General features: G+C 46.4%; 1 protein-coding gene across 1 annotated transcript in view; it reads right to left on the bottom strand.

Annotated features, from left to right (window-relative positions):
* The window catches only part of ADCY9 (adenylate cyclase 9), a 76,677-nt gene that overhangs the window by 47,294 nt on the left and 14,209 nt on the right, over positions 1-15,174 (bottom strand). The window lies entirely within an intron of this gene.

Here is a 15,174-nt window from a genome sequence, read left to right as displayed (position 1 = left end):
GAATAATTTTATAAGGAATATGTTGCCAAAAATTTAACCGAGCCAATGACGCTAATATATAATTATATGTTTTAATAATATACAATGCCTTCACGCACATGGTATCTTCAAAAAAGAGCACGGACTACAAATAAGGACATTCAAAATGCTAGCAAAATCCAGAGGCCTTTTCCATAACCAATTGTCCATTGCCAAAGTAGTGTCTCTGATGGCTCATCCATACATCTCTTAATCTCCTAAACACATTGATAATACAATGTGAGATTTAGGATTTTTTTAATGTAAGGTATAGCTATAAAGCGATGTTGACGTGATGATAATCGTGCATTGGTGATGAATGAATGAGTGTACATACGAGTGACATCCTGTCTGCACCATAGTCCTCTCTCATCCTCTCTTCGCGCCTGCCGGCAGACGTGACCTTGGGAGTTTTGTCCGGTCGGGAATCCTGGGGATGTGCACCGCCCATCGGAGTCGTTCCCCTTGAATTATTATCCTCCACAGACTCTGCTCTGGCACGTGCTGGAGCCAACAGTTTGCATTATGTATCGCGTGTGCATTAAGACGCAATTATACAAATATTGGCCAGTGGAATGGGCAACCACACACAAGCACTTACGCGTACAATGCCGACAGGGATTCTACCTAGGTAATACTTGCACGCAACAACAAAGACAAAGATCCCCCATGTAGCCTTCACAGACTGTAGGGCCAAGTGCTGTTAGCGAGCACGTATGAAGGCCGGAACGGTACACGAGGCGGTTGGTGGCCAGCACCACGCCCGACCGCCTTCGTCTCCCCAGTGGCGATGTTTACACACCGCACCAGGTACTCATTCTGAGGCTGAGTCGACCTAGGGGAGGCCCATGACCGGTTCAGATAATCGTCACTGGTGCTGGCCGTGAGCAGGAATCGAACCCGGGTTGCCGGGTTGGTTCATAGCGCAGCGCGCTAACCGCTACACTAGCGCTCCCCACACAACAACGTGCACTGTAGGTTACGCAAACACGTATAGCCCGGTGGCAATACACTGCTGTATGAGAGCCTCTGCACGCAATGTTATTTGACCACTACGCTGGTCATACTTCGCGGAAAGTATCCGCACGCACGGTTACCAACGGACAATTAAGAATAGCCCATAGTCTGACTGCGGTCACCAATCTGAAACCATGGTCTGCATCGTAACACCACTGCCCATGTTGGCCATTTTCTGGCAGAAACTTCATATTAATAAGGACGTTGCTCAATCTGTCCACTGGCTGTTCACCAAAGTTAGACATGAACGTATAACAACATAAAGCAGTTGAGCTTGATTCATGATCCATGTAGAGGACTCGCTTTACAAGACCCCTCTTTCCTCTCATCCGCGCTGTGTTCACCCGGCACACCGCAGGACAAAACACTTCTCTCGCTCTACTCTTTCTCTTTGCCCAAGACCTTGCAATAATCTTGCTCAAAGCAATAAACGTGTCAACTCTTATCGATGACGGCGATGATAGCGCTGTTTGTTGTCGGCCTCTTTATGTTTGAACCCTTTCGGGCCTGTGCTCAGCAACTGTATTTTAAAATATATACAAACATTGTGAACGAAACTCTTCACCATGCAAAGGAAGAAGACGACGACTACGCATCGTCACAGATAGAAATGCATTTCGGCAAGAAGACCCCTGCACAACGCGACCTCGCACGCCCCCCGTGGCTGCCGGCAACGTGGCGGGAGGGGGGGGCAGCCGCACGTGACATTGGGCATCGCTTGAGGTGAAACGGATACCCCGCCACCTCCCGCCCATCCCCCCCTCCCCCTCCACTGACCACCATCGGCTCCCAAAAAAAAAGACACACGTGCCACGATCAGACCGCTTCACGAGCCACAAATATCTGCGGGCACAAACGCCGCATTAACCGAGCGGTGCTCGCGTGTGCCGCAACTCTCCAGGCCGGGGGGCAGCCAACGTTCTCGCGTGGCGCCACGGGGTACCGCGCCGTCTCCGCGGACGAGATGCCAGGCTCACGAAGGCAACTGGGAACATGGGGGGGGGGGGCGGGAGAAGTGGGCGGGGGGCCGCTTTGCAACTTCAGCATTAGGTTTGATGTGACCACCCGGGGGGGGGGGGGGGACTATTTTTTAATGAATAAAAAATGCATTGACGTGACATCCCAATATAGAATCCTGAAAGAGAGTAATGCGTGAAAGCTCAATGAGAACTTTCCTCGATAAATCAATTGCATTTTAATGTTTATTATTCACTGGCTTTTGGGAATGTGCCAAGGTGTAACGGTGAGCACACTGGACTTGCAATTCAGAGGTCGCTAGTCCGACAGATTTCCCGGCGCAGAAGTTGAAACAGCGCAGCAAGATTTAAAAAAATTCTGGCCAGTGTGGATGAATAGGCAAAAATACCCTCTGGAGAGTACAGTGCAAGGCAATCACGGAGGTGCCATGCATCATGGAGATTTGTAAACATCCAAAGAACACAAAAACTCAACTCATTCTTCCAAAACACTGCTTGAAAATATTACGTTTCAGGCATTGGCCCTTATTCACAGCAGCTCAAAAGAAAGGCCCAAGAGGGTTGGCCGCTAATGGGGCTTGATGAGAATTACATTTTAATTCCAGATCTTTACATTAAGAATTTTGTATTTCAATCCTCAATACACTTTGCACCAAATGCATGAGCCAATGGGTGGCTTTGCAGGTCTGAGATGTCCCCTGCAAACGATGGAAGTGAACATCGAGTTGCAATAATTCTACGACCAACTAACTATGGTCACTTCCGTAACCAAGACATTTGTAAAAAGTCGACGTAATAATACTGTTAATAAAATAGGTATGTATAGCCATTTGTTAATCCACCACTGGATGAAGGCTTCGCATGCCGTGCGCCAGTCATTGGGGTTGTTTGACCATACTTCACTACTCTGGTCAATGTGGTTTAGTGTGGAAGGCCCAGGGTCCGGTTGAGATATAAATCACCACTTACGTTTGCTGTGGCTAAGCGAAGCTTAGTCTGCTAACCACTGCACCACCACTCCACGTTTTGCCAAAAATACGTTGTGTGTATAAAACCTCGTGTAAAAGACCGTGAACAAGAGCATCCGCGTGTTCCCACAGCACTGCAGCTAAAAATAGAAAGTGAAGCACATTCGAAATCAACTGGGTAAGCTTGCTGTTCCGGCTACGCCAATAAATGTCTACAACTGTTAAGACCGAAAACCAAATATACACTTCATTGTTGACACAGCATGGGCTGTGTTTGCCTGTGCACGGCTTGCTTACAGAGAACGACAACGCTCGCTTTGTGAAATGTGATATCAAGCGAAATGGCCCATGTGACACCAACAGCAAGGGTGCATTTTGCCTGTGGAGTGACATCGCCGGATACCACAATGTTGTGGGTGCAGTACCGGCCCTAGAGGGGCACGGTGTGCGCTGAATAATAGCGCTGGATGGCACCACGCTTTAAGTGCAGTGCCGACCCTACAGGACAGGGTGTGTGGGTGCCGACCGAAGGATCGGGTTGTGTGAGGTCATGGCACTCTGGTTGACCCGGGAGGACACGTGACCGGTTAAGTTGACAAAGGGGCCCCAAGAGGGGTCTAGGGGGTGGTCACGTGATTGGGACCCAGATCCTTCCCGAGGATTCTGGAAGGTGGACGTGGCCAAGGACGGAGCCGGACACGCCACAGAGAGAATATAAGCCGGGTCGCGAGAGGGACCAAGGTTGTTGTTCATCCTGGAAGAAACCCTTCGTCTACGATCTCCGTTCAACGAGTCTCCAACACGTGGTCCCGGGCCCAAGTCATTGGTCCCGGTCTGTAGTAGCAGTTACGTAGTAACTAGTGTAGTTAGCCGGGTGGTCACCACCTTAGGTTGTTATTCTGTTAAGGGGAAGTTACCCCGTGTGTGGGAACTGAATAAATGTGTTGCCTCCAAAGTCTGCAGCCAGGATCAATCGATGACAATCCTATTACCTGCAGATATTTAACAGATGAGATACGTTGCACCGTTAATTCCTCCCGTTTGATAATACTTCTCTTGTCCGTATGCATCTGTGCAGATAGGTTGTTTTTTGCGATTAAGCCATAGTCCCCACATACTGCTCGTATCAATGCAGATAGAAGGAACTGCGACCCACTACTCTGTAGAGTAACATTGGTATAAACGCTTGTTACAATATGAACAGCGCATAGAAAACACGTACTATTTTACGCACTGTTTACAAAGTGTGTTCACAAATTCACACTTAGAAACACGATGATTGACAGAGGGGTGTACATTTTTTCGATAGTCGCTTTAAATAGAGGTACTGCAGGTAAGTATTTTTCAGTTTTAAAGGCATAATTTAACAAGACAACACTTGCCACCATCCTTCAAACCCATTGGTGAAAAAGAGCCAAGTTTTTGTTTAGATAATAATATGTTTACGCGAGAGCCGGGGGCTTATGGGACCCCAGGGTCCCGCCATAAGGTTCAATTAGTGTGGACGAAAAACAAAATATCCCCCCCAGGGCCTTTGCTTGTAGGCACCGTGGCCAGATTTTGAGCATTAGCCAATCATATTAAATGATTCACAAGTTCATGCTTGAATTCTTGATGGGGCAAGATGCCTTGGGGGAAGACATGGGCTAAGATAAAATGTCAGGTATCACGAAATATGGGCACACATGGCCATAAAGGATGCCAACTCTCTGGGCTCACACACTGGTGCATCTTATCCTAATCTCCCTAGAGAAACAAAATGTCGTCATCAGTGGGCTCTCACCTGGTTATTAAGAGAATAAGTGAATGTCAGTTTAACACATAGGCTTTTGCGACCAATATCATCCATAATAAAGGTTGAATAAGTGAATGTATGAGAGCATTCATTAATATCCACATACGTAGACACGGAGTGACATTTGTACAAAATTACGCGCACAAACGAAATTGACTTGCTGTTGAAGTGCCTGTCAATAGATGAAGACGTTGGTACGAAATGAAGACTTACGTGCTCTGTTACGAAATCTGTCCATGTTTTTCAGCTATTGGACCTGTGCAAAGACTGCTCACAGCCAGCAGAACAACGTGGTGTGGACTGCAAGAGACCGCCTGCCTTGAGCAGTTCAGCATTACTTTCGAGCAGAGTTTTCTCCATACACTTCAACCACATTCAAGGGAACGACTTACTGATAATCACGATATCCGTATGCTATATTCCAATTACCTGTTACATTACACGGGGGATTTCAATAGCGTCCAATTTACAACTGCAAACATCAAAGCGTCGGTGCGCAAGTTTGCCTGTCAACAAGTTCACGGCCTTTCCACTACATAAGCCGCAGCCACAAACTTTCCTGTGCTGCAACCAAGTGCTTACAACTTACTTTAGATGTTTTTTTTACATTTTTATTTCCCCATCTCCAAAATTTATAACATTGTGCACAATGCGGCCCATTCAGGCCTCCGCATTCCGTGAGAGAAATCAGATAAATGTAGTGGCAGGCCAAGAGGGGAGCGAGAGGGAGAGCAACGCGCACCACGAACAGACGTGATTTCTGTCCCATTCATTCCCGAAGCATTTCTCTTGAAATTATTTTAATTCAGGAATGAAGTCGCACAAGGTGGCCAGGGTGGTGTCTCCCTCCCAGCAGCTGTTTGCGAAAAGGTTGCGTTGACCATGCATAGAGTGGACTGTATGTATGTTGAACTTCTTTCGCACCGTACGTAGCCAACCGCACTCATTATAACAGCATCCGTGACACGCTATTGAATAGCTTGCACGCTCGGCAATTCATAAACTGCCTCTATCTGTGAAGATGCTGTTGAGTTGTAACAGTTAGCAAACTGGACTAGCAATCCAGCGGTTGCTTGTTCGATTTGATTTCCCCGCACGGTAGTTGAAACAGTGAGAAAGATTCCTTAATAACCCATATCTTTGTCCGCCCAGCAGTAGCGATATGTTAACCTCCTCGCCTGGTATGTAGGAGGTTGTGGGTTCGATCCCGACCCTGACGCCTGTATATTTGGAGTCTGTATGTTCTCTCCGTGGTGTCGCGTAGATTCTTCTCCGGGTACTCCGGTTTTTCCCTCCAGATTTAGCAACATGCGTTTAGAGTATTTGGCTGCTATGTATTTCCACGTGATGAGCCACTTTGTTGCGCTATCCTTTGTGGCCAGGTTGCTTCTGCAAAGAGCTGTATAGCTCAATGGGCCTTACTTGGTAAAGTAAAAAATAGCTTATAGTTTTTTAGTTTAGACTATAAATGGGTGTGCCAGTTAATAGATCGGTAGGCCACAATACCTCTGTGGGCGTCAGAATGGCAGGGTGGTTTCACACAGCACTAACAAGGTGACGACACTTGAGCGTTCTTCCCTCGCAGTGGATGAGCCTTCTCTGGTCATTCCATTTTCATTGTGGAAGTGGCCAAACATCTTGAAATGCAGGAAAGCTTTCTAAAGTCTCGAGACTTGGCAAGAAGAAAATAAATAAATCGCCAAAGGAGGGGAAAACAATGTCCAGCGGTAGTGCATTTTTTATTTTGTCGCAGAGGTTCGCGGTCCAAGCCCTGCGGCCGCCCTGTTTAATCCCGCGGGTTTTATTAACCGTTAAATACGTGCCATTTACTTAACAGCGGATCTTAAGGATCCCGTGATGTCATTCAAAACGAGTAGGGCCGTTGTGTGCTGGCATCATGGTCCAAATTTGACAGTTGTGAAAAAAACGACCGACAAATTACTCAATTGTGATTATACATTGGCAATATCACTTTACTGGCAAACTAATGGCCACTAGCAGGACCAGGTACCCATGTAACTTCGTGGCAGCAGAAGACAACTGCCACCATGGGTGCCCTTTCAAACGTCTGATATGAGATGCGATGCAAGTCGCTTGTCCCGCGTAAAGCCCTCCTAGATGCCCTGGCGTAAAGGGCACACTATATACATGAAAAAAAAACGAATTATTATTAACATCACCATTATCGTGAAAACGGAGTGGCCATTTCATTTATTTATTCTCATTACAAGCAAGTAAATGTAAACGTGTGTTTAAAGACCCCGGGGCTCATATGTCCACCCACCACCGCCTGTGTTGGAATTCCTCTCTTCCATAGCCATGCCACTGGTGGGTATGAAACCTGACACTGCATCGTGCACACACGGGCGCTACATTACTGAGTCTCCCTACAGACATAAATACCATCCGTCTAATTGAAGCGGACGCGTGCGTGTGGGCGTGCATGGCACGCGTGGCGTACAGTGAGAATCTTCATAATCTCTCACGATGGGAACGTTTCCTCTTCAGTCTTTGTTTTGCTCCTCCCCTCGGGGGGAGGGGGGGCCCTGGTGATTTAGGGGTATAAAGAAAGCTTAACGAACTGTAATCATATTTTAAAAAAGTGCCCTCATTAAATGGGATAAATGTTGTGAATGTTACAACCGCGCCTTACTGATTCCCTACACGGGGCTTGCAGGACCCACACGCTTGTTATTTACACGATTCAGCAGCGCAACATTCCAACCTCGCTCGAAATCAACACAACGGCCATGCGCTCATACACAAATCATACGAAAGAAAAGGTAAACTAACGTGAATCATGACACCACCGTAATGCTACTGATATAATTAAACTACGTAATCATTTGCTGGCCATTGCCAATCCACTGCTGGCTGAAGGCCTACCCATGGCCTGGGATTTGTTTGATCGTATCTCACCACACTGGTCGGTGCGGGGTGGTGAAGTAAGCCCATGACTACCTCAAATATCTCATCCAAATATCTCAACATCCTGATGTTAGCTGTTGTCAGGAAAATAACTGAAGTTGCTGGGTTCGTCATGCAGTCACTCACCACTGCGTCGCTGCTCCCTCTACGACTTATATACAGCACACACACACGTATTCTCTGTTTTTAAATGTTACTTTTTCCACGTTATAAAAAAAATCAAGGGGCCTCAGGCAACACCAAGCCAGCATCATCCGAGAAGCCCCGATGGAGAAGAAACGTGTGGCCGAGTAGTGGAGAGGAATCTTACCACTCGAGGATTGGGGGCTGCTCAGCCATCAACGGAAGCACCCCAACACCATGGCCAACGAAGACGAAGCAGCTGTCATCGGTTGACATCGCAGACAACGCAAAGAAATGTCCATTCATCTCTCACAGCCATCAGCTGCGAACAAACTGTCGGAGGATGGCCCCAGATGGCGAGGCAGAACTACTTCTGTAGTCACGTCAATGGGGCCGCTTTATCGACACCTACAGTATAGGCCTCGCACGCTATTCTCAAAATTCCCAATACAACTCTACGGCATGAGACTCCATTCATACGGCTCCATTGATGCTTTGAACCACGTGGTTTATGACACTTTCTCCACCTAGCTCCAACCGCGTTGCGCAAACTGGGAAACCGACCGAGGCGAAGGAATCGGCTCTGCTGCAGCGGTGACAGAACACACACGGACCTCCTCCAAACGTAGCATTGGACCAGCACTGCAAAGCGTATTGAGAATTAGTAGACAGCCTGCTATTAGCACGGTTGCCAAAGTAGGGTGCAAAAGAAGTTCAACATACGTACATATATACCGTCTACAATGGTCCTTAAGCAGATGGGGCCAACGCCAATAAGGTGACGCACTGTGATAACACCCGGGGTTCTTTCCAGCGAGCAATGCGAATGAATTACTCGGAAGGCGACGGGGCGTGCGTCTCGGTGAGCTTGCGCGTGAACGATAAGAGGCGTGCGTGCCGCCTTTCGCCGAGTAAACTGCAATGCGCCAGCGCTGACCAGCAGGGAACCACTCCACTACAATCCCAGGGATTTCTTAACACCCGACATTGTGCTCAAACAATGTGGTGGTGTGTGTGTGCGCGTGTGCATGCGGGTGAGCAACAGTGTAGCGGTTAGCACGCTGCGCTACGAACTCGGCGACCAGAGTTCAATTCCTGCTCACAACCACCAAAAACAGTGGCGAATATCTGAACCAGTCCCGTGCTTCCCCTGGGTCGACTCAGCCTCAACTGAATCTACCTGGTGCAATGTGTAAACATCATCACTGGGGAGACAGGTTGCCGGGCATGGTGTTTGCTTTCATAGGTGCTCGCTAACAGCACTTGCCCTACCAGTCGGTTAAGGCTATACACAGGATCCTTGTTGTGTGCATGCGTGTACGTATGCATGATCTTGTGGGTACATATGCCAAGGGTTACAGTTGTCTGGATATTCATGCGCAGAGGTGCTCAATTTCTCGTCGGTATTTTTTTCGTCAAGTTTTTTTTCCTTCTCGAACGATCCATGCACAATGCCGTACATTGAATCGTGAGTTCAACAATCAATATTTACGATTTAGCAAATATTAAAACGGTTGGCCGACTCGAGCTCGCAACTTTTTAAAGCCTCTCCAATCGATATAAATTGCGGGAGAAATCAGTTTTACGAGAACCTTTGTGGCAAACATGACTCATCGTGGCTTTTGGAAAAGCAGCAATTTGAAATAGACGACCAATGAGTAGAGTGTATGCGGTTAGGGGCAAGCATATACCACGAGTGACAGATAAATAATGTGTTAAAGATGTGCTCAGAAAGTGTGGATTGTAAGGTGCCGCATTGAACTGGTTAAGCAGTTAAAGGCAAGCTCAAGTACCTGCCTCCTCTAATGAGCACCGAGGATGTGTTGACGCTCCCCACGTAGCATACACATGAAGACCAGTCACTTCTTCATTAGGTTGGCAGGTTGGCAGGGTGGCAGTGATATAAACACTTGTGCCTCACGGAAAAAAGATTCTGGGTTCGGTCGACTCGGGGTGCCTTTCTATGCCCTGAATGGGATTCCTCCAAGTTCTCCGGGTTTCCTCCCATAGCTTAAAAACAAAAACACACACAACGTAGCTGGCTATTGGCGAAACATCCCAATGCTCAAAAATTGTACCCGCAAATTATTCAAGTGCGATCGCACCGCAGCAACATCGTGCCCCACTGCGAAAACCTGGCAGGACCCTCTTGAAAAAAAGCCTTCAGGCTTGTTCAAGCTTCCCTGGGTAAAACACGCAGAGTCATTTCTTTTTTAAAACCAACCCCCACGACTGTCTTTCCCAAGTGGCGCAGCCTCACCAGGTGGTTCTCATTTTAGCTACCCCACAGATACGATGGACTGAGTCACTACGGCCAATGGCACCCACAATGTGGTACTGGGATCCCTGGATAACCATAGAAAGGCCTTGGTTGGGTGACACAACAGTTGATTCATTCCCGTAGAGGACAATGTTTAGTTTTGGGATTCCACTTTGTTCGCGTGCCTTCAAAAATAGACTGCGTTGTTTGTGAACCTGATGGCTCCGACTGTAATTGCTGTTATTTTTCACAAGTTTCCAGACGGTTTACAGAAAAGTGCTATTTTAAAACTGGTGCGAAATGATAATAACGCTGACACTCACAATGAACTAAAAGCCAGAGTGCCGACAGGCAAGGCGAGGCTGTGATATTTATACTTCAAGTGACAACATTTAGAATTAACGATGGCTGTTAAAACGTCTTACAGTGATCCCTCGTTTATCACGGTTAATGGTGACCGGAACCCCTCGCGATAAGTGAAAATCCGCGAAGTAGGATTGGCCCCCTAGGAATTTCCGTATATGTGTGTGTGGGTACCAGAATGTTTAAGATATGTATATTTATACTTTATATATATATTTTACTTAAATCTATTTAATTATAAAACCTTAATATTATACATTCACTCTCTCTCTCTCTCATACGATACGTATTATGGTGTTCTACACTCACCAATGACAGTAGTATCTTGAGAAATGACTCCAGTAATGACGACGACGACGATGACAATGACGATGACAATGACGACGATGACAGACCTGTGCAGTTCGATGAATGTGATGATGAACGATGATGATGGTGTTACTGCACAGGTATAATGAGGCCTTTAAATCAGTTCGAAAAATCCGCGATGCACTGAGGCCGCGAAACTTGAACCGCGAAGTGGCGAGGGATTACTGTATTAGGTATTTACAAGGCGCATCATGATGCCCCGGTTTTCTAAGTATAATCCTTTCTTACACTACTCAGTTTAAGAATCTATATTTATGATTTTGTAAATGTTAATACATGTTAATACTTTTACATGTTACAATAATTAGGGCTAACTGAGCAAACTCAATTTTAAAAATGAGACCAAAGAATTTTTTATTTAATTTAAACGAGATATTAAAGACAAGATGACAGAACCGGTTATTGAATTGAACTGTGACCTCAAAGTAATTGTTACATGACTAACATAAATACGGCACTGTGCCGACATAATGTTTTATTCAAATACAATTCTGAAATGAAGAATGTATTTGTATGCAAGATAGTATTATTAAATTAATTGTAAAACATGAATAGAATTAAATATTTCATGAAGCGTTATGCACAACTCAAATAAAAACTTCAGTGTTCTCAATGGCCTGTTAGTTGGTTTAAAGGTCATGAAAGTTATTTACTCAAGATTGGTTGACTGACTATCAAGGAATTCAGGAGGATGCTGCTGGGGCAGAGGTCGCAAACGGGTTTTGATTCCTTACCCGTACCCGGCCGCACCAGGGTCGCAAATGGGTACCCGTACCCTACCCGAAATGAGTGACAAACGGTGACTCACCAGTGACTCAAGGCCTACCCGTACCCGGCCGCACCAGGGTCTCAAACGGCTACCCGTACCCGGCCAGGTACGGGTAGCCGGGTATCGGGTAGGGTACGGGTATCGGGTATCCGGTTGCGACCTCTGTGCTGGGGACAAATACACATCAAAGTTGTATTTACACATGTATGCAAGGAAACCTGAATGACCAGCAAAAACCCATGTGTACAAGGTCAAAACACTGGAGACTCCACAAATATAATCATTCTAAACTAAACTATGAGCTTTTTTTAATTTAACCAGGTAAGGCCCACTGAGCTATGAAGCTCTTTTTCAGAAGCGACCTGGCCATGTGGATATTTACAGCAGCCAAATACTCTAAACCCAGAGGACCCGGAGAAAAATCCACGCGACCATGGGGAGAAAACACGCAAACTCCAAATATACAGACGTTAGGGTCAGGATCGAACCCACCTCCTCCTGAATACCAGGTGAGGTAGTTAACATCTCGCCACTGCAGTGCCCCATTCAATCCTATCTGTAACCTATATGCTGTACCTCCACCTACAAACACCTGAGTGTCTAACACCCTTTTCATTTTTTTGAGACAAAAAGAGGTACACGTAGATTAAAGATGAATGCGCAAAGCAAAGATCTAATTAAAACTGTTGAGAAGAGCAAGTGACCTTGAGCAGGACACGTCATGGCTAAAAGTGATGATGGTCAACAACTGTGGCACAGCAGCAGCAGCAGCCAAGGGAATGAAACGAATCTGAGAGGATGTCCACCCGGAAGACCGAGCGATGAAATCAGCTCATATGGAGGTGTTAATTGAATTGTTACATTTCAGAACCCAGACATAGAGCGGCAACCGGGCGTGGTATGAGGCCGTCATCCAGCAACGGGACTAATCACGACTGAAAATAACAACGATGATGAAACACGGGCTGGAGTGGAAGTCCGACAAGAGGCAGCTTTGGGGCCGAGCCATCGGTGGCCGCGCTATCAGATCGCGTCACGTGCAGCCACTCCTCGAGCTCCCGTGGCCACAGGAAGGTGTGCGTGCCGAGGGTCAGGGCCGTCCCCACGTCACGGCCTCTCCTTACGCTCGGACAGTGACGCGCATCCAGGCATCTGCTGACCCTTATCTCTCTCGCGCATCTGCCGCGCAGAGATAAGCACAGCACAAAGCCTTTCTTTCGTCTTAAAGTTTTTTCTTTTAAACATCATGACAGCGAGCGACGTGACAACTTGTGGATGGTGAAATATAAAATGAGGGGTTTTCAGGTGACGTGTGTTGAACATGCGCGCGTGGCATGCGAGTGCACGTGTGCGTGCGTGTTTTGCTTGGTTCAAAGTGCACCTGGCCTGGCACAGGCGCTGTGGTGACGTCACCACCACTTCGTGGCGAATGAATGCTCGGTTATTCGGTTATTCTCGATATTTGCTCGCTTAAGTTAATATTTAAGTTTCTAATTTAAATAGCAACTTAACATGGTTCATGCAAATTAGCATATTGCTGCTGATGTTTATGAATTCAAAAACATACTTTTAAGTTGAACGTTTAAAATAATGTAGGGTATAATCACATTTTAATGGACATTTTCTAAATTGTTACAACGCCCTCCATATGGCAATCTCATCTACCCTGGAACATTTTGCTCGTTCGATTTTAATCATTTACTTTTGCTATAATAAACTTACGTGCACACTTTAGCCATGCATGAATGAATACACACACGTTCACAAAGCCACAGGAATACATACATGTGCGCTCACACACACACAAAGCACGAGTATTTTTCAATAAGAGGGCGACGTGTATTCGGGATGTACCGCGCATTGTTCGGCACGGTGTGTGAAGAAGCTCCCAGTGTGGAGGGGAATGTTGAGAATATTCGCACTTTGACAGCACGCGGTACAACCCGAGAACAAGTTGGAAAGGTCTGCAGCACCACCACGAAATCATAAAGAGGAGGTTGTGCTTTCCTCAAAATCTCACGTGGCAAAGCCGCATGCCAGCCTTGTTCTTTTCGGTTATGGGCGCCTAAGAGAGGCATTGGCAAACGGCGCGCGAGTGAGACGCAGTCAACTTCTGCGCCCTTGCTCGCAGGGGAAATTGCTGCACGGTCAGTTTCACGAGCTCACAAAACGTGCATTTTAATTGATTGATCTGACTTTAGAAATCGTGATGTTATGACAGGTGATGTCACTCGAGCGCACACAAGCTTGAGAGAGAGGAATTGTTTACAAACAGCAGCCCTTTCAAGGATTTGGAGCGTGCCGTGGCCCACAATCGACCAGGGAAAGTGCCCAAGTGTCAAAATGTTTCTACATCCCGTTATATTGCAATCAGATACGTTTCTGTTCCAAGTCGGCTTTATTGAGCAAGACACCTGGTTGCATCCAACCGTAAGAACCGTGTAGAAGGAAACACGTGGCCTCTTAAATGTTTCCCGTTCTCGAAAAAAAACAACCAAGAGTGATTTTATTCTTGATTTGAAGCTTTCGTGACTGCGGGAATCCATACTCTTTGGTTCTACGTGACTTTACCGAAAGCACCAAAGAGTATGGTGATTTTGTTGAGTCACTAGCACATGCACACAGACACACACACACGAATATTACCGTACTGCAGTGCATGCTGCATGCGCAATGGACAAACATAAGCGAGCATACATGCATAATAAACACTGCATGCGCGTATACTTGTACACATTATTCACGAGACAAGAAGGTAATGTCAGTGCAATGAAGAACAGTTTCTGATTGTGAACATTTTACGTACATGTGCACACGGTAAATACTCGCACATACATACATAAAGTACATAACATATGGATATATATACAGGACATACAGTACGAGAAATATAATCTGGTTCTCATTGTACTCAATATACAAGCAAAACACACGTCCATAATAAAGGTTTTTGGGTTAGATCGCGTTATTTATAAATGTGTCGTGACCCTCCACCACCCGACACGGCCAAACAGTAAAAAAAGTGTCACGTTTACAAAGTACAAAATAATTCACTTATGAATAATATTGGTTCGCGAAAGCCTACGTGTAAAAAAAAAACTACACGTTGCATCTTTGTTAAGAGTTGTCAGGGTAAGTACTGTTCTCGTGCACCCAATTAAGACAAACAGCACGCCGAGGCCAAGTGTATATTTGCGTACTGTGCAATACACACGTCTTTTCGCAGTCCCGGTGAACAATAGAGATATTTTAGTACCATGACAGGTGGGCTTCATTTGTTTGCCAGTGGCTCGAAAGTGTTTTTTTGCCATTGGGCCGCTATGCGCCTGTCCCAGGGAAGTGGAGCAAAAAAACCACAGAATTCCCCTTGTAAATAAACTACAACCGGCAGCCAAGGTCCAGCCACTTAATGGAGTCTCGCATCCGAGGGGCGCGTGCTCAGGCATCCCGCGTCGCACAAAACATCCAAATATTTACGGACGGCGCACGGGGGGGGGGGCGGGGGTGGTCGCAAAAACATTACTTCCTTTCGTGGGCCTCGGTGGAAAGACGCCAGAACCAAAACTATGCAGTCGTGGCAATTCTAG

The sequence above is a fragment of the Lampetra planeri genome, chromosome 23 (genome assembly GCF_965212315.1).
Source record: "Lampetra planeri chromosome 23, kcLamPlan1.2.h2, whole genome shotgun sequence".
Taxonomy (NCBI): Eukaryota; Metazoa; Chordata; class Hyperoartia; order Petromyzontiformes; family Petromyzontidae; genus Lampetra; species Lampetra planeri.
Note: the sequence above shows the minus strand (reverse complement) of the source record. Positions and strands in the feature narration are given on the sequence as shown.